The sequence below is a fragment of the Mirounga leonina genome, unplaced genomic scaffold (assembly GCF_011800145.1).
Source record: "Mirounga leonina isolate KUSES-001 unplaced genomic scaffold, KU_Mleo_1.0 Mir_154, whole genome shotgun sequence".
In the NCBI taxonomy this organism is placed as follows: Eukaryota; Metazoa; Chordata; class Mammalia; order Carnivora; family Phocidae; genus Mirounga; species Mirounga leonina.
In genome coordinates this window covers 57,951,871-57,969,993 of record NW_023270389.1, presented here as the reverse complement: position 1 = coordinate 57,969,993, position 18,123 = coordinate 57,951,871, and the positions used below count along the sequence as shown (strand labels likewise).

At 42.6% G+C, this 18,123-nt stretch overlaps 1 protein-coding gene and 1 long non-coding RNA gene across 2 annotated transcripts in view; both read left to right on the top strand.

Moving 5' to 3' along the window:
• The window catches only part of MPZL1 (myelin protein zero like 1), a 62,697-nt gene that overhangs the window by 4,938 nt on the left and 39,636 nt on the right, over positions 1–18,123 (top strand). The gene's annotated exons all lie outside the window — the stretch shown is intronic.
• LOC118014526 lies at positions 11,452–12,405 on the top strand. Its single transcript, XR_004680298.1, has 2 exons — positions 11,452–11,529; positions 11,586–12,405. It is a non-coding gene; the product is annotated as an uncharacterized LOC118014526 (long non-coding RNA).

Genomic DNA, 18,123 nt, shown 5'->3' with positions numbered 1-18,123 from the left:
TAAACGTACAAAGGATACGTTGTGGGATTTCATTAATGGCTGATCTTTCCTACTAAGCTTTTAAAATGTGCTTTGATTGGGAAAAACTTGATATATGCAGTTTTTCAAAAATATTGTTGCATGCCCTCCATCTAGAAAATGCTGACCTACCTGTTAAATATTTCTCACATTCCTTTCTCTTCCCACTGAGGCTGATTTATGTGATTCTGTGGTCACATTTTTCCTGGATGATTAGAATCTTCTACAGGGCCCCAAGGGTGTTTTTTTTATTTAAGTTGTATCTTTTATCTGAGAATTTGAATTCTCTGTGTAAGACATGCATCTCACGTGTACCTAAACCTTGCAAAGATTTTAATCTTGTTCTCTACGAACACTGGCATCATTTGAAATGAGACAATAAAGGATTTGCTCTGACAATTTATTCTAGATTAGTTTGGTCTTTAGGCTCCATCAAAGGGAATTTAATTATTAGAAAAACTAGAACTATCTCCTGAGGTCTCAAGTATCATGGCTCCAGGTCTTGGTCCCTATGGCTGATGAGGTATGAAGCTTTCATGTATCTTGAGTGATTTTCCCCTTTCTTCCTTTTCCACTCATTTTGCCAAGTGCTTGATATTAGCAATGCCCTAGAGTCCAGACCACAGTCCTTGGGATTTTGACTGCCATAAGAGGGCAGAGGGCAGTTGGCTTTGGGACCATTTATAGTGCCTAAGTTGAGAAATTCAATTGTCTCTTGGGACCTTTATATCTTTGCCCTTAAACCTCTTTATTCAGTATCTTTTTTTTTTTAAAGATTTTATTTATTCCTTTATTTGACAGAGAGGCAGCGAGAGCAGGAACACAAGCAGGGGGAGTGGGAGAGGGAGAAGCAAGCTCCCTGCCGAGCATGAAGCCCAACGCGGGGCTCGATCCCACCACCCTGGGATCATGACCTGAGTGAAGGCAGACGCCCAACCACTGAGCCACCCAGGCGCCCCTATTCAGTATCTTTTTGAATGCATGTGGCTGCTGTAATTTTTAGTCACTTAAAAATTTCCATTGGTCCCATTAAGTCTTTATCAAGAAAAGAAGGATGCTTTCATTAATAAATCCTCCTTCAGTAACTTTATTTATTTATCTTATCTTTCAAACTCAGACTCTTTAGAAATTGTGAACTTTGTAATACCTCTGATTGACTGTCTGGGCACATAGTTGGAATACACTTGGCCCTTGAACAACACTGGGGTTAGGAGTGCTGACCCCCACACAGTCGAAAATTCAAGTATAGCTTTTGACTCCTGAAAACTGCTAAGAGGTTACTGTTGACTGGAAGCCTTACCAAGAACATAAACAGTACATTAACACATATTTTGTATGTCATATGTATTATATACAGTATTCTTACAATAAAGTAAGCTAGAGAAAAGAAAATGTTAAGAAAATCATAAGGAAAATACATTTACAGTACTGTACTGTATTAAAAAAAAATCCATGTGTAAGTGGACCTATGCAGTTCAAACTGGTACTGTTCAAGACTCCACTGTAGTTGTCTAGCAGCTGTGATACTCTGTACCCAGTTATTAGGTTTAGCTAATTGAATTTAGAAATGTACTATGTCTTTGTTGAGCCTGAGTTATTTATTATTGTAGTAATTGCTGCATAGATTGAAATCCATGACTTGAGCTTTGTTAGTATCATGCTGTAACCAACTGAACAAACTTTGATGAATTTGCAGTGAACATTGTTTATACTAGGACCCTGATATTCTACTGTGGAATCTGGAAAATTTATTATGTGCAAAACATTAAAAAAATGCTTTTATCAAAATTAAGAAATGTATTCTTTTCTCTTCAAACATTAAGGAACACAGTGTGGAGTTATGTCACTTTAACATAATCTTGTGCTTTTTCCAGATAGCACCTAAAAAAGGTGCTATATTGTAGACTAAGCTTCAGTGAGAACTTTATATGACCCTGTACCAGACGGTGTCTTATAGTTACTCACTCTCTAGTCATATCCAGGTTATATTTGCTATATATCCTTCTTCAAAGGGTGTTGCTCAGAGACACCAGTAAAGGACTCCGTTTCCTAAGAGAAAAATGTTTTAAAATGCAAATATTTGAGATCTCCTAAATGGCTAAGAATGGCAGAGAGAGTGAGTGAGTAGTTAGGGAGAAATTTTGAATTAATTCATTGTTATTATATCTGTCTATATAGATACAGATGCAGATCCTATGTGTGTCTTCTGTCAAGTATAGTTCCTGTTTCTCAGCCCTTAGAAATTTGGCTGTACAACTAGTTTCATGTTACTCTTTTGCTCTGCCCTCATTGACTAAGTGCTTACTATATGCTAAGCCTCTACTGAGCAACTTGCATGCATTATCTCATCGACAATTCTGTGTGATAATTACTCTTCTTCTGAATTTTATAGATGAGGAAACTAAGAATCCGGTAGGTTGTGTCACTTGTCCAAGGTCCCAGAAAGCTAATATATGATAGAGTTGGGACTCAAAGCATATATTTGCAGCCTCTCTGCTATATTGTAGAATTTCTCCTTCAAAGTCTAACCATTTTTTTAGGAGGCTTTTGGCATATCTGAAATGTTTACAGAGTGTCTTTACTCTGTCCCAGGGTATCCAGTTTCCTTCTCTTCATGGTAATGTTTGTACAAGAATCGTGATGGCTGGATTACTGCTGACTCTGCTTGGAGGGACAGAGCTGCCATGTGGAAAGCATCCTTACTAACAGCAGAATCTGAGCCACCCAGTGCTCAGACTACTCCGCAGGGATTTGTAATGGTGTGGGTTTTGTAGGTTCTTCTCACTCTTATACTGATTCTTCTGGCTAGGACACAGCGTGGATCCATTTAACAAAGTGTCTGACACCACGTCAGAAAGGTCCCTTGCCCCTCATCAGGAGGCACTACATATGGACCAAGCCACTGAGCCTTACCTTCCTGCTTGGGTTGAGTTCTTCCCTGGAGGCTGTGCAAATCCGTCTACAGTTAAGACTTCTGGCAGGCTTGCCCCGCAAGATGTGCAAACAGGCTCTGGGTCTTCGCACCAGAGGCGCTGACTGGCGCCTTTGCCCGGCCCCTCCACCCCAGTGACAGAGGTTCCAATGTAGTTCTGCTGCCTTGCTGAAGAACCTCAGTGAGGCTTGCTGAATTTTACACACTAGAGAAATTAGAGAATGTATTTTTTTTTTAAAGATTTTTACTTATTTACTTGACAGAGAGAGAGCAGGAGCACGCACAAGCAGGGGGAGCAGCAGAGGGAGGGGGAGAAGCAGACTCCCCGCTGAGCAGGGAGCCCGATGCAGGACTAGATCCCAGGATCCCAGGATCACGATCTGAGCCGAAGGCAGACGCTTAACCGACTGAGCCACCCAGGAGCCCCTAGAGAATGTATTGATAGTAAGCAGAGGTGATTCCGACTATAATCAGGCTCCAGTATGTGGAGTTAAGAACAGAACATGCCGAGGGGCAGGTTCCCGTTCTCATTTCAGATTGTAGGTCCACAATCTCTTATCAGCAATTTCAAACCCCCAGATCTCTGAAAATGGAAACTTTTTCCCTACGTTTGATACAAACTCTTGTGGCTGCAAGATTTGACCTGTACTAATGAGAGACTATTTTTAGCCTTGATCCCGCTTGGTATGACTAATCATGTGTTTGACTACAGAAATACTAATGCATTTTATTATGGGATGCTGCCTTGGACCCTGCTGAGGCTAGTAGATGATATAGAGTGTACACATTAAGTTCATTTTTTTAAATCTGAAAAATTCTACGTCTGAAACACATCTGGCCCCAGGGGTTTTCTGTTAGAGTTTGTGGGCCTGTGCAGTATTGCATCTCTGACATTTTCTTCTACTCTTGTAAATACTAAGAACTACAAAACACATTTTTAGTTCTTTAAATGTTTTGGTACATCAGGGTGATGGTTGCCACTGAAATGCCTTCATTCAAATTCCTTTCTTAATTTATGCTAGTTTGGACCTGGCCTCCCCATTATTGAGGGGTTCTGGGTCTGTAAACAAGCTCAAGTCTGGAAATTGATTGAGGGGATGTAACTTTCTGGGTTTATGACTCTATTTATTTGTAAGGTTTTATTTACTTATTTGTCAGAGAGAGCACAAGCAGGGGGAGCGCCAGGCAAAGGGAGAGGAAGAAGCGGACTTCCGCTGAGCAGGGAGCCCCAAGTGGGGCTCGATCCAAGGACCCCGGGACCATGACCCGAGCCGAAGGCAGATGCTCAACTGACTGAGCCACCCAGGTGCCCCATGACTCAATTTAGACTTTGGTTCATTTGACCTAGAACTTTTCTGCTTATAAAGATCAAGTAGGAATTTAGTAGGCTGCCCATCTGTATCTCTTCTAGGAATACCATGATCGTCCAGCTAATGCTGCATGCAGGTCTCTGTGAGTCAGACTGTTCTGATGGCTGCTCATTCACGGCCTGTTATGGTTACCATACCCCCCGCTGGCTATTGAGTGCCACTACTTGGCCCCTGCTCCCCCAGGATGCAGTCACTTCCATTGTATTTAGGAAGCATTGCCTCCCACTGAAGGTCTGGCCTCCAGAGCAGAGCGATCACAGAACTCTTCAAAGATGCTGGGTCTCCTCTCACAAATTTATTTCTCACAGTCATGGTGAAAGGTGTGTCTTCTGGACCCTCCAGGGGTGGGTGAGTAGGTCTTAAATGACAAATCCACTCTAACATTCCAATCTCCCTAAGCCTTTGAATCCCTTCCTCTGTATTAAATCAAGACGGGTCTGGTGCTTCAAGTTCATTTACTGTGGGCCCCTTATATGGCCCACATTTCAGCCAAGGAACTGAAACAGACTATTAGAGCTCTAACTCTACCGAGTTGCAACATGAAATGCAGAATTATCTGTTTAGTGGGCCTGTATCTGTAAATTTGGCCAGATCCAACTTTGTTTCTTTTACTGTTACCCACACACATTCCCTGGATTTCTGTCTGTATAAATCAGAAAAATCAAGTAGTGATTTGGAATATAGTGGGTCTCCTTGTGGGTCGTCCTCTGTACCTCTGGGGGCCTTCTGAGATTTACGTCCAGTTACGAATCTTGAAGCAAAGAGGAGTGGTGGGGTGGGTCCTGAGGAGAATCAGCCGTGTTTTTCAGGGCAGCTGCTTCAGGGGAGAGCTTTCCCGGTCCCTTGGGCAAAGCACTCAGTCTCCTCAGACAGGGGTGGAGCAGTTGTTTCTACTGGCAGAGAAGACTCATCAGTACTTAGGGTTCGATGTCTCCAGCTTCATCAGCGTCCCCAGTGTTCAGGGTTCTGTTCCTTCCCAATCAGTGCCCTCACTGTAATAGTAGACATCCCCTGAGGTTGGGAACTCAATGTGCTTTGTAATTCAGCCACTCTCAGGATGAGATTCTGGCTTTGGTTTCAGCAGTTTCAGCTCTGTGGCTAAAGGAGATTGGGGGGGGGGTGGTGCTGGGTGGCTCAGTCGTTAAGCGTCTGCCTTCAGCTCAGGTCATGATCCCAGGGTCCTGGGATCAAGCCCCACATCGGGCTCCCTGCTCGGCGGGAAGCCTGCCTCTCCCTCTCCCACTCCCCCTACTTGTGTTCCTGCTCTCGCTGTCTCTCTCTGTCAAATAAAAAATAAAATCTTTAAAAAAAAAAATAAAGGAGATAAGGGTCTCTTCAGGATAGACAGAGAAGTTTTCTGATCATTTATTCAGCGCTTGAATTTGGAATTTGAATCCCTGAGCTTCTCTCTCCCTTTTCCCCACCTTATCTAGTGACATTAGGAACAACCAGCCGGTATCATTATATTCATTAGTTTGATGAATGTTGAAAGGTATTATGTACTTGGTGACCCTTGGTCCAGCTGGTGACCCAGCCAAGATGATACATGAAATTAACCACCACACCGGTAATGAATTATAAAAGATAAGCCGTATCTCCAATTGTTGACTTCCCCTGGTGGTAAACAGTTCTGTTCTTTGCTCCATTTTAGCGCTTCCGATTCACACCTCAAGTCAGTGATGTCTGACTTTGGCCTCCAAACACCTATGTGGTACTTTGATAACGGCCACCTGATATGCCGAATCAGTGACCTGTTCCAGGCCTTCTCCTTCTGGACTTCTTTGCTTTCCTTGACATTGTTAACTGCTCTGATCTTAATTGCCTTTGTCTCTGTGACATTACTTTTGATTCTCATCGCTTTTCCCTGTCTCCTCCAAGCCCCACTGTTGATTTTCCTTAGGTTCTGCTCTCAGCTCTCTTGATAGTCTCACCATGTGCTCATCTTCGGTGATCTTCTCCACTTTTGTTCTTTTTACTACAACCCATATTCGGTAGATCTAGGCATTCAGTAACGATTTGTAAATGATGACTCCCAAATAGGTCTCCATCACTCTGAACTGCAGACTCTTACCAACTGCCCGTATCCATTAGACTGACCAGAGGCACCCCAAACTTTGTATGTTGAAAACTCAACTCCGTGTATCTCTTGTTTCCCACACTGAGTCTCCAATCTACCCCCGCATTGTTCTCACAGCCCTCTTCGCCTTTCCCTCAGTCACCCAAGACAGACACTTGAGCATCATCTCAGAATCTTCCCTTTCCCTCACACACCATGGATTTAAATCAGAGTCTTGCCAGTGGTTACCTTCTATTTCTGAATCCACCCCTTCCTTTTCATTGTACCAGGACAAGCGCCAGTCATTGGAAGTCCAGGTTACTGTGAGAGGCTCCTAATTGGTCTCCCAGTGCGACATGTTCCCCTCAGGACTACCCTCCGACCGTTGCCAGAGGGATCTTACATGGGCAGGTGTAATCGTGCTACTCCTGTGCTAAGACCCTCCATCCCTGTTATCTCCAGGATGAGTTCAGGTCCTTAGCTTGATTCACATGTCCTGCCCTCATCCCCTGCCATCCCCTTCCTTGCACTTCATTGATTGTTTACAGCATTTCTGCATGATACTCGTTTTGTCTTCTTGAATTTGTGTATGATATATTCAGTCCCTCCTGATTACCCTTTGTATTTATTTACCTGCCTAACTCCTGTTTAGCCTTTCTGTCTCCAGTGCAGTGTCATCTAGCAGATATTCCCCAGGTAAGGCCAAGCACCCTACCTCTAAGCTTCCTCTCTATCACTTTATATACAATTATCTTTTTGTTTGTTTATTCATTTTTTTTTTAACGATTTTATTTGAGAGAAAGAGCACGAGTAGGGTGGGGGAGAAGCAGACTCCCCACTGAGCAGGGGGGCCCTACGGGACTCGATCCCAGGACCCTTAGATTATGACCTGAGCCGAAGGCAGACACTTAACCAACTGAGCCACCCAGGCACCCCTAAAATTATCTTTTTATAAGATTGCCTCTCCACATGCAGAAGCTGTGTCTTATTCTCTCTAGGTCTCCAGCACTTAGCACTATACCTAGAACATAGTTAAGTGTTCAGTAGATAGGAGGTGAACTGTTAAACTGAACCCCAGGTGGGAACTGTAAGCATTAGAGCAGAGACTGAGTGAAAATAAGGAGGCAGGTCCTTCTAGAACTTGGGACTTCAAAATCCAGGGAGTCCAGACATGGATTTGACAGTGATAGGGCTCAGGGGGAAGCTGTCTAACCAAGTTCTCAAAGGCGTGATACCCAGCAAGAACATAATGTTAGCTTATTAACTTACAGTGAGCATCATAAATGGGGACTAGAGTAGTTAAGTGGGTGGGGTTGGTAGTGCATTTTTCTCCCTGTGCAAAGATAGACTGTCCTCACAAGATTGCCCAGCGAAAATGGGATCAGCTCAGTGGAAGCCAAGATAGTCTGAAACAACTTTCTCTCCATGGCAGTGATGTGGTTGGAAGTGGTGGGGTTCAGAGCCCACGGCCAAGAAAGAATTCTTGAGACATCTTTGGTGTAAGAGGGTGGTTTTATTAAAGCATGGGGACGAGACCGTTGGGCAGAAGAGCTGCACGTGGTTGTGAGGAATGGCTGATTATATAAACTTTGGAGTTGGGGGAGGTAAAGACCAAGGGAGGTTTCCAAAAAGGACTTTCATATGCTAAAGAAGACTCACAGGACCCTGGAGGCCTGGCTATTGTCAAGCTAAGGTTGTTTTCCCCTCTAGCAAAGCATGAGACAGTTGGGAGTTCCTGGAGGAAAGTTATACTCTGCCTACCTCAAGTATTTGTCAATGGGCTGCAGGTTATAAGGAATTTAAATTTTATCTACATTTCCTTCTGCCTGTGTTTCCCACATCAGTAGGAATATAACTGATGGATGCATTGGATGACTTAGGAGTCAGGGTGCACAAAAGTGAACACAAGTGTGGCCCAAAGTAAAACTGAGCGTTATTGCTGATCTCCATTGCTCCTGTTGGTATTATCCCTACTATTTATAGCTGAAAATATAGTATTTTTTTCCTTTTGTCTCTTCTTGGCTCTCCCACTAGAGTGTGAATCTACACCAAGGCCCAGAAAAGTACCTAGACCACAGCAGGAATCCAGTAGGTGTCTGTTGAATGTATTTGTTGGTCACCATTAGCAAAGTGTTGCTATTTATTAAAGTTTTAGTTTAAAGTTTTGAAATAGAGGAGCTTTCTGAATTTTTAAAATAAAAATTAAAACTTTCTAGAATTTTAAGGTATTAATGTACCTTCTAAAAGTGTGGAAGTTGAGCTCTGAAATTTGCAGTAGGTGCTGCCTTCCCATACGCATTGCCATGGCACCCCCCCCCCTGCAAAGCCTGTAGGGGGGAACCCGCAAAGCCTGTAGGGGGGAACCCGCTGAGCAGCTGGTACCTGGGGAATGCAGCCAGAGTTTGTTTTGTACTTCACTCTCAGGGAACGTCTGGATTTACCCTTCATTTGTCATATCCCTGGTGAGCACAGTCACCTGCAGGGAGTCCCCGGGTGTGCGATCTCTCTTGAGGAGTTGTTTCTTAGTGCTCTGAGCATCTGCTACACCAACCATCTCTCCTACCCCCTTGTCTTTCTGAACCTTGTCATTACCAGAAAATGCACCAACTCCCAAATCTCACCCTATTCGAGCACCACCTCCTTCTTAGAGTCTGACTGTGGTACTTTCTGGAACTCATTACTTCCGAAGCCTCCCCACTCTCTTACTTACATTAGTCACTTCCTGGCTGCTCCTCTCTCCCTCTCCAGCCTAGAGTCTCTGGTCCATTGTTAGAACCACTCCCTTGCAAATGCTCCTACTTTCCTTGCCCTTCTGTCCCTTCATTGTATGCAGCGAGGACTACCGCTTTGGGGAAACCCTACCATCTCTTTTCACCTACTCAGAGTTTTGTGGACCTTCACCCTCCTGATCCAGGTACCAAGCCTTTCCCCACTCCTGGCTTGGGCCCTACAGACTATGTGGCCGATGGCAGCAAGTACTGTGGGAAATTTCTGGACTAGGATCGTGCCTGTGCTCTGTGTTCTAGAGTTGGCAGTGTGACCCATCATTTGTAATTTATTCTGGAGCATTCCCAGAGTTACTAAGAAAAGTGCTGTCATTGCTTTCAAGGGGCCTACCCATTGCTCACCTCCGACCTGTGGGTGAGATGGCCACAGAGCCGGGCCACACACAGCTTTGATTTGGCACCGTAGTTTTTTCAACCTGCTCTGTTCTTTGATCTGTTAAGAATGTGGGTCTGCCTTTGATAATCAACACAGACCACACTGGCAAAGAATATAACGGAAATGTTTCACCAAACAACTTTTGTCAGGAGCCCAGTTAAGGGAAGTGATATTTGTACAGGATTGTTGAAGTGATACGCAATCCGTTTATTTCTGTAGCGGTTCCACATTTCGTCCTTGGTTAGGCTTTGTGCTTACACAGTTGCTTTCTTTGAATTTGTTGTGTCATGTTGTTAGCTTTTTTTTTTTTAAAGGGTGTCAGGAGAGCTTGCTTTATAAAACTCACTATTGGGGCGCCTGGGTGGCTTAGTCGTTAAACGTCTGCCTTCGGCTCAGGTCATGATCCCAGGGTGCTGGGATCGAGCCCCGCATCAGGCTCCCTGCTCCGCAGGAAGCCTGCTTCCCCGCCCCCCCCCCACTCCCCCTGCGTGTGTTCCCTCCCTCGCTGTGTCTCTCTCTGTCAAATAAATAAATAAAATATTAAAAAAAAAGAAAACTCACTATTTACTACTATAGGTTGTTCCTGGGGACACGCCCCTTGCATTACTCAGCATGCCCTACCTAATAATGTACATGAGAAATCTCTCCTGGACACTGGCCAGGAAAAGCTTTGTTTTAGCCAGTATATGGACCATATCTCCTGCATATCTGTGTTCTATTCTCCTACCCCCAATATCGGCCTTTTATTTTAACTTACATTTTTCCTGATTTCCGTATTTTATTCAATATTTATATTTATATGTATTTATAGTAAGCAACATCAACTCCTTCATATAAGTGGGCAGAGTTTAAGTAAATAAACGTAATGATGCCTCTTGTTTTCTGTCGGTGGATCATACTGTTTTATTTTCCAATGCTCCGGTCCTGGTTAACTTAGCCTCTGTCTCTGGACTCTGCATGAACAATTGCTGAATGGTCTTTACTTACAGATTACTTTAGAACACCTTCCATTTCAAGAAAAATAGATAGATCTCACTGGGGTGGGCTGGGCAGCCTTTCTAGCCTCTCCTTCTAGCGCTGTTACACCATCGCCGAAGCCAGCCAGCCCACTCGCATTACTGTCTACAACTGAGGAGGCTGACACTTCACCTGTGGCAGGTACAGTGAAAGGTGGTGGGAGTGGCCTCTGTCTGTACTTAAGGTGATTATTTTTAGATTTTATTTATTTGAGAGAGAGATAGCAGGAGCAGGGGACAGAGGGAGAAGCAGACTCCCTTCTGAGCTGGGAGCCCAACGTGGGACTCGATCCCAGGACCCTGGAATCAGGACCTTAGCCAAAGGCAGATGCTTAACTGACAGGAGCCACCCAAGCGCCCCTGCATACAAGGTGCTTAGAGTCCATTTGGAGAGAGAACAAATATGCATGAAATAAATGGGACCAACACTTTTGGACTCCTTACTGATGCAGCAGTTTTTCAGAGAAGGGAGGGGCTGTTGTCTATTTTGAGGGTACCTTTTAGAGCCCAGAAGCATCACGTTGCACAAATATTCCTAAGTGTTATTGCAACTGCTTATTTATTTGTCAGAGGCACGTGTGGAGCTGACCATAGGCCAGACGTTCCTTTAAGCTGCTTACAACCCTTAAGTGGGATATTAACTCATTTCACTCTTGTAATAACCCTGTGAACTAGACACTATTATTAGAACACATTTACAGTAGAAGAAACTGAGTGGCTCCTGGGTGGCTCAGTCCATTAAGCATCTGCCTTTGGCTCAGGTAATGATTCCAGGGTCCTGGGATCGAGTCCCACGTTGGGCTCCCAGCTCAGCAGGGAGTCTGCTTCTCCCTCCCCCTTTGCCTCTCCCCCTATTCATGCTCTCTCTCTCTGTCTCAAATAAATAAAATCTTTTTAAAAATTAAAAAAAAAAAGAAGACAAAACTGAGGCACAAAGGGGTCTTTGCCCCAGGTTACACATCATTGCGATTTCACGTAGCCCTCTGGCTTCTACGGTGACAGACCACATAACCACGCTGGTAGGTTTTCAGGAAAAATTGTGATAGCTTGTTAAAAAATGTACCTTACAAGGGGGACAACTTTTGACATGTAAAACAGATAAGATCCATTAGAAAGTGTGACTAAATGAAGTCTAAGAGTCCTGTAGGAACCTGCAAGTAGACAGATGGTACACCTACCCCCTCCCTCTGAAACAAGCTCACAGGCCTTAATAACAGCCCTTTTCATGGACCCTTTACAGCAGTGAGTGAACATCGTTCGTTCTGCTGGTTTCATTAGCTGTGTTTCCTTTTAATTGGGAGTGAAATCAGAGTCAGTATTGTTGTGGGCACCGCAGAGGTGGGATGGGCCCCCTCCCGTCCCCACAGTATCTGGTTCAGGTGTGGGAACAAAGATGTCACATATGTATGCACCCAGAGGGTGTGAAGAGGTTTGCTCAGCCTGTCATGACGCTCTCTGAGAAGAGCAGGGAAAGGGGACTGGCTTTCCTTTTACCGTGATGAGATGGTGGGGCTGGGGCCCGGGCTCCCATCGTGCTGCTGAGTGGTGGTTGGTTGTAACCTCCTGCCTGATCCACAGGAGGAATCACCTGGACTTTCTTATCACCCTGCCTAGGGACAGGGGAGTGGGACAGCTTGGAAGCTGTCAGCAAACTTCAGACTCTTTATTACAAATATATTTTTAAGTGCTTATCATTAGGTACATTATGGGGCAGAAATGTTGTCCATGGACTGAAGTAAAAACCGTGTCAACATTAATCTAATATTGCAAATGGGAGGTTCTGCAAACTCCAATGTCAAGAATGTTTTTGGAACCGTCATACAAGGCCATGTCCTGGGTATCTTTTAAAAACACTGAAAATATTTAACATGTCTTATATGTTTGGGTTAACCCTGATGCTGAAATATTTGGTATTCCCTTGATCATTAATAGGCAAAGAAGCTTTTTTTTTTTAAAGTCTTATTTTTATGGCATTAAGGATTTTTAAGTTTTATGACATTCTTTTTGTACTTTATTAAGCAGATGCTTAATTTTCTTATTTTTAAATTTAATAAATGGGACTCTTATTTTATTGTGCATATCTTGGATTTTAGGTTCTGGGCTAACTGTTGGGAGGCGGCAAATGTGAATAAAATTCAGACTTTTAGATGCCGAAGGCCTGGGAGAGACTGGGAAACAATTATCAAGAGATGTGTTATAAGTAAACAGAAAACAACATCTTTACCTTTAAGATTTGTGGTTTACTGCATATCTTTAACTTTAAGACAGTTTGTCACATTTGAATATCTCTGACATTGGGATATGCCTTACAATTGTTGGTGAGTTAGAACCAGCATTTTTAGTTGCCGATGGCACATAAAATAATGTGTCTTAACCATCAATGGCATCTTAGAATTGATGAAATATGCTAATTTTTATAACTTTATGTCTTTTCAGCATAATTTCATTTAAACTTCAGAAAAAAGGGGCGCCTGGGTGGCTCAGTCAGTTAAGCGTCTACCTTCAGCTCAGGTCATGATCCTAGGATCCTGGGGTCGAGCCCCACATCAGGCTCCCTGCTCAGTGGGGAGTCTGCTTCTCCCTCACCCTCTGCCCCCCTGCTCATGCTCTCTTACTCTCTCTACCTCAAATAAATAAAATCTTTAAAAAAAAAAGTAGGCGTTGGCCCAGTTTGAGCGAGTGGGTTGGTAGAGATGGCATTCCAGACAAAGAGAAGAGCGTGCACAAAGCATGTTGTTGTTATGGAGTGTATTGTGTTGGAGAAAGGGTTAGGAGTTTGGTGTGGCAGAGATGTTGGAGCTGGGGCGAGATGGGGAGACGGATAAACTGGCAGAATGGTGACCTGGAGCCAGCCTTGGAAGACTTGATGTGGCAGGCAGGGGAGTTGAGCTGTATTGATGTACCCCTATAGCCTCGTAAAGCAGCCGGCCCCTGTTCACATCAGCGAGGGAGTGGGCAGCATTGACATAGTTAACAGAAGATGGTAGGTAATGCAGTATGTCAAATAAAATCAGTAGTACAGAGCTCTCCCAAATGGAAGGAGCTAGCTGGATGCTGTGGAATTAACTGGAAGGAAGAACTTCACTGAATGGGGCTGTTCCTTCTGCCCCAGTTGGGAGTAGAGTTGGGGTTTGGTGGCCTATTCTGGAAGCCTGTTTCTGGACTACCTCTACGACTGCTGGTGAAAAATAGAGAATGGCTTTCATAGGGCAGGCAGTTTTCATCTAGCTGGATGGAAATTTGGGGGGAAGCATGTAGGAAGTGTTGTTTCTAAGCTGTGTTTGGCTTTCTCCTAAGGGTCATTTATTCTGAAATTTATTCCTAAATTAAGAGCTATTTATTCTTACTTTCCTCTAAAATATAACATCTGGTAGAAGATTTTATCACAGAATTTTTTAAAAATAGGTTTTTGGTTTGTGTTTTTGTTTTTTTTTTTAAAGATTTATTTGTCGGAGAGAGAGAGCACACAAGCAGGGGGAGCTGCAGGCAGAGGGAGAAGCAGGCTCCCCGCTGAGCAGAGAGCCCCATGCAGGACTTGATCCCCAAACCCTAGGATCATGACCTGAGCCCAAGGCAGACGCTTAATCACCTGAGCCACCCAGGCGTCCCTTGGTTTGTGTTTTTTTTTCAAGTTTGGGAATTTGATCCATTATAGGAGATATTTGTTCAGTTTGGGTCTCCAAATAAAAGAGGCACAGAAAATTTGTTCTTCAGAGAGAGCCACTGAGATAGTTAGAAGACCAATGAGGAAAAGTTAATGGAACCAGAATTAAACAGTATAGAGAACTGCTAATTTTTCTGTTCCTTCCAGCTAATTGTAACATTCATTATACCATCTGCAGCCCCTGAATGTATTGTTTTATGCAGAATTTTGCATTGTTAAACTAGTGGAAGGGACTAGTCTATTAAAAACATTTTCTAATTTCATTTCACTTCTAATAAAAATTGAATACTGCTGTATTGGCATCGTTCAAAGTTAAAAATGAGAGTACATGGTAGAAAATCTCTCCAGAGTCCTGCTGAGGAGGCTAACGTTAGTTTCCTGTGTATCATTCCAGAGATATTTTATTGAGACATGAGCAAACCTGTAAGTTGACAGCATCCCATACACGTTCAGCAGCTTGCTCTTTTTTTAAGCAGTGGTTTTATTGAGATATAATTCACCTACTATAGAATTCACCCCTTTAAAGTGTAAAAATTCAGTGGTTTTTAGTATATTCACATAGTGTGGCCATCATTACTACCTAGTTTTAGAACACTGCCATTACCCCATAAAGAAATCCAGTACTCTGGGCACCTGAATGGCTCAGTGGGTTTAGCATCTGCTTTAAGCTCAGGTCATGATGCCAGGGACCTGGACCTGCTTAGCGGGGAGTCTGCTTCTCCCTCTCCCTCGGCCCCTCCCCCTGCTCATGTGCATGTGCGCTCTCTCACTCTCGTTCTCTTTCTCTCTCTCTCGCTTGCTCCCTTTTTCTCAAATAAATAAAATCTTAAAAAAAAAAATCCCGTACTCTTTAGTGATCACTCCCCATTCCTCTCTACCTGCAACCCGCACTAATCTTTTGTTTGTTTCTGTGGGTTTGCCTATTCTGGAAATTTCTTATAAGTGGAATCGCTGATATGGGACCCTTTGCATCTAGTTTTCCTTAGGATTATGTTTTCCAGGTACATCCGTGATGTAGCATGTATCGATATTTCAGTTCTTTTTATGGCTGAAAAATATTCCATTGTATGGATATACCTTACTTTGTTTACCTGTTTACCAGCTGATGGGCATGTTTTCAGTTTTCTTGGATGTATACTTAGTAGAATTGCTAAGTCATATAGTAACTCTGTGTTTAATCATTTGAGCAACTGCCAAACTGTTTTCCAAGGCCCACACCATTTTACATTCCCACCAGCAACATAGAGTTTAAATTTCGCCTCATCCTCACCAATACTTGTTAATATCTTTTTGATCATTATCCTAGTAGGTGTGAAGTGGCATCTCATGTGGTTTTCATTTACATCTCTCTGATAGTAAGTGATGTTGCAGCATCTTTTTGTTTACTTATTGGGTTATTTGTTATCTTTTTTGGAGAAATATCTGTTCCAGTCCTTGCTCATTTTTTAATTGGTTTGTCTTTTTATTGTCGAGTTTAAGTCTTCTTTGTATATTTTGGATACAAGCCCCTTATCAGATATAAATTTGCAAATATTTTATCTCTTTCTGTAGTTGACTTTCTTGATGGTATCCTTTGAAGCGCAAAAGTTTTAATTTTGATTTAAGTCCAGTTTACCTAGTTTTTCTCTTACTGCTTGTGCTTTGGGTGTCGTATTTTAGAAACCATTGCCTGTGGGTCGCCTGGGTGGCTCAGATGGTTAAGCATCTCTCTTTGGCTCAGGTCATGATCTCCAGGTCATGGGATCGAGCCCCATGTCTGGCTCCCAGCTCAGTGGGGAGTCAGCTGCTCCCCCTGCTTGTGCGCACTCTTTCTCTCTCAAATGAATAAATAAAATTAAAAAAAAAAAAAAAAGAACCATTGCCTAATACAATATCACAAAGATTTACTATGTTGTTGTTTTTTTTTAAGATTTTATTTATTTTGACAGAGAGAGACAGCAAGAGAGGGAACACAAGCCGGGGGTGGGGGGTGGGAAAGGGAGAGGTAGGCTTCCTGTGGAACAGGGAGTCCGATGTGGGGCTCGATCCCAGGACCCTGGGATCATTACCTGAGCCGAAGGCAGACACTTAACGACTGAGCCACCCAGGCGCCCCGATTTACTATGTTTTAAGAGTTCTATAGTTTTAGTTCTCACATTTAAGTCTGTGATCCATTTTGAGTTAATTTTTGTATATGGTGTGTCTATGTTTTGGTTTTTTCATTTAATAATATATCTCGGAGATCATTTCATATCAACACTAAGGAACTTCCTCATTCTTTCTTATGATACCATGGTATTCCCTTTTATAGATATACCAAATTTATTTAAACAGTCCACCCATACATAAACATTTGGATTTGGAAATTATTTGAAATATCAAATGGCTCAAAAAGTTATTTCATATTAGCCTCCTCAAAATGGTAGTTTCAACCATTTGACAGACTTTATTGTTTTAAGCATTTCTTGCCATCTAGAGAAGCCTTTGAGTAAATGCCAGTCCTCTGGGGAGTAAGACTCCAAAGAATGGTTTCAGGAGATTTCATTCCATTAAATGTTTATAATAAGTCAGGAGGCAGAATATTTAGTTATCTGAAAATATTTGGAAAAATACTTTTGGAGGAATAAGGTGCTCAAAAATTTTGTTGTACATTTTTAACTATATTTGGTTGCAGATGACTTCATAGCATGTGTCATCCTTTTGCTTTTTTGCAGTATGGTTGTGTCTCACGTCTATAAATCTAAGTGAGTAATAATCTGAACTTTGGGCAGTTCAGCCAGGCACTCCATAGGCTATAGAATGTCTGGAGACTATGAAATGTGGGTTTCTTTTTTAAAGAAAGTAAGCTTGGGGGGAAATCTTGGAATACACCAACACTTGACTAATCTGCAGAGGCTTCTCTGTCTACTTGAAAGTAAGCAAAAACAAGGGGGGGGGTGATGGACAGCTAAGATTAATATGACAAAGTCTGTTCCTTCAAGTTCTTGAGCTTTACTCATAACACAGTTCTTCATAAAGAAACAATTTCCTCTTATTTTATACACTGATCAAACTAGCATGATGTCATAAAAAGAACAAAGGAGTTGTTCAAATCCTTTTTCTGTTCTTGATAATATGGATCAGTTGCTTACCCTCTCTGGGCCAGAGTTCTTTTATCTGTAAAATGAACTCTGAACTAGGTGAGTTTTTCCAAGCCTATAAATAGGTCAGAGCAATTAATTAGGAGGTACAGGAGGGGCCACTGAAGGCAAGCTGCCGTTAGCTGATGACTTGATTGGAATGGAGCAGATAGTAAATAATTAAAAGCATTTACCAAAGTTCGAAAATAATCATGCTGGGGACATCTAGATGGGGGCAAATAGCCCTGCATATCCAAGTGGCCCCAGAAACATCACTAAATTATATTATGTTCCTGACGTTCATACAAGCCCTATTACCAAATAGCAAAAAAAAAAACAGTTAAATGAAATATTACATTCTTTTTTTTCCCATTTTTATTTTGATGTAATTTCAGACAGACAAGAAAAAAGTGCAAAAGAATGCAAAGAATACCATTTACCCTTCAGCTGGGTTTCTCAAATGTTAACATTTTATTACATTTTCTTAATCCCTCTCCCTCATGTGTGTGTTTCTCAACTATATGAAAGCAGAAATGCCAGTCCTTTATCCTTAAATACTTTGTGTATGTGTGTGACCATTATCGTTCAGTACTTTATTATTTATTTATTTATAGATTTATTTATCCATTTTAGAGAGAGAGAGCACAAACGTGAGGAGCAGGGAGAGGGAGAGAGAATCTCGAGCAGACTCCACACCCACACACCCAGCATGGAGCCCAATGCGGGGCTCGATCCCACAACCCTAAGATCATGACCTGAGCTGAAACTGAGAGTCAGACGCTTAACCGACTGCGCCACCCAGGTGCC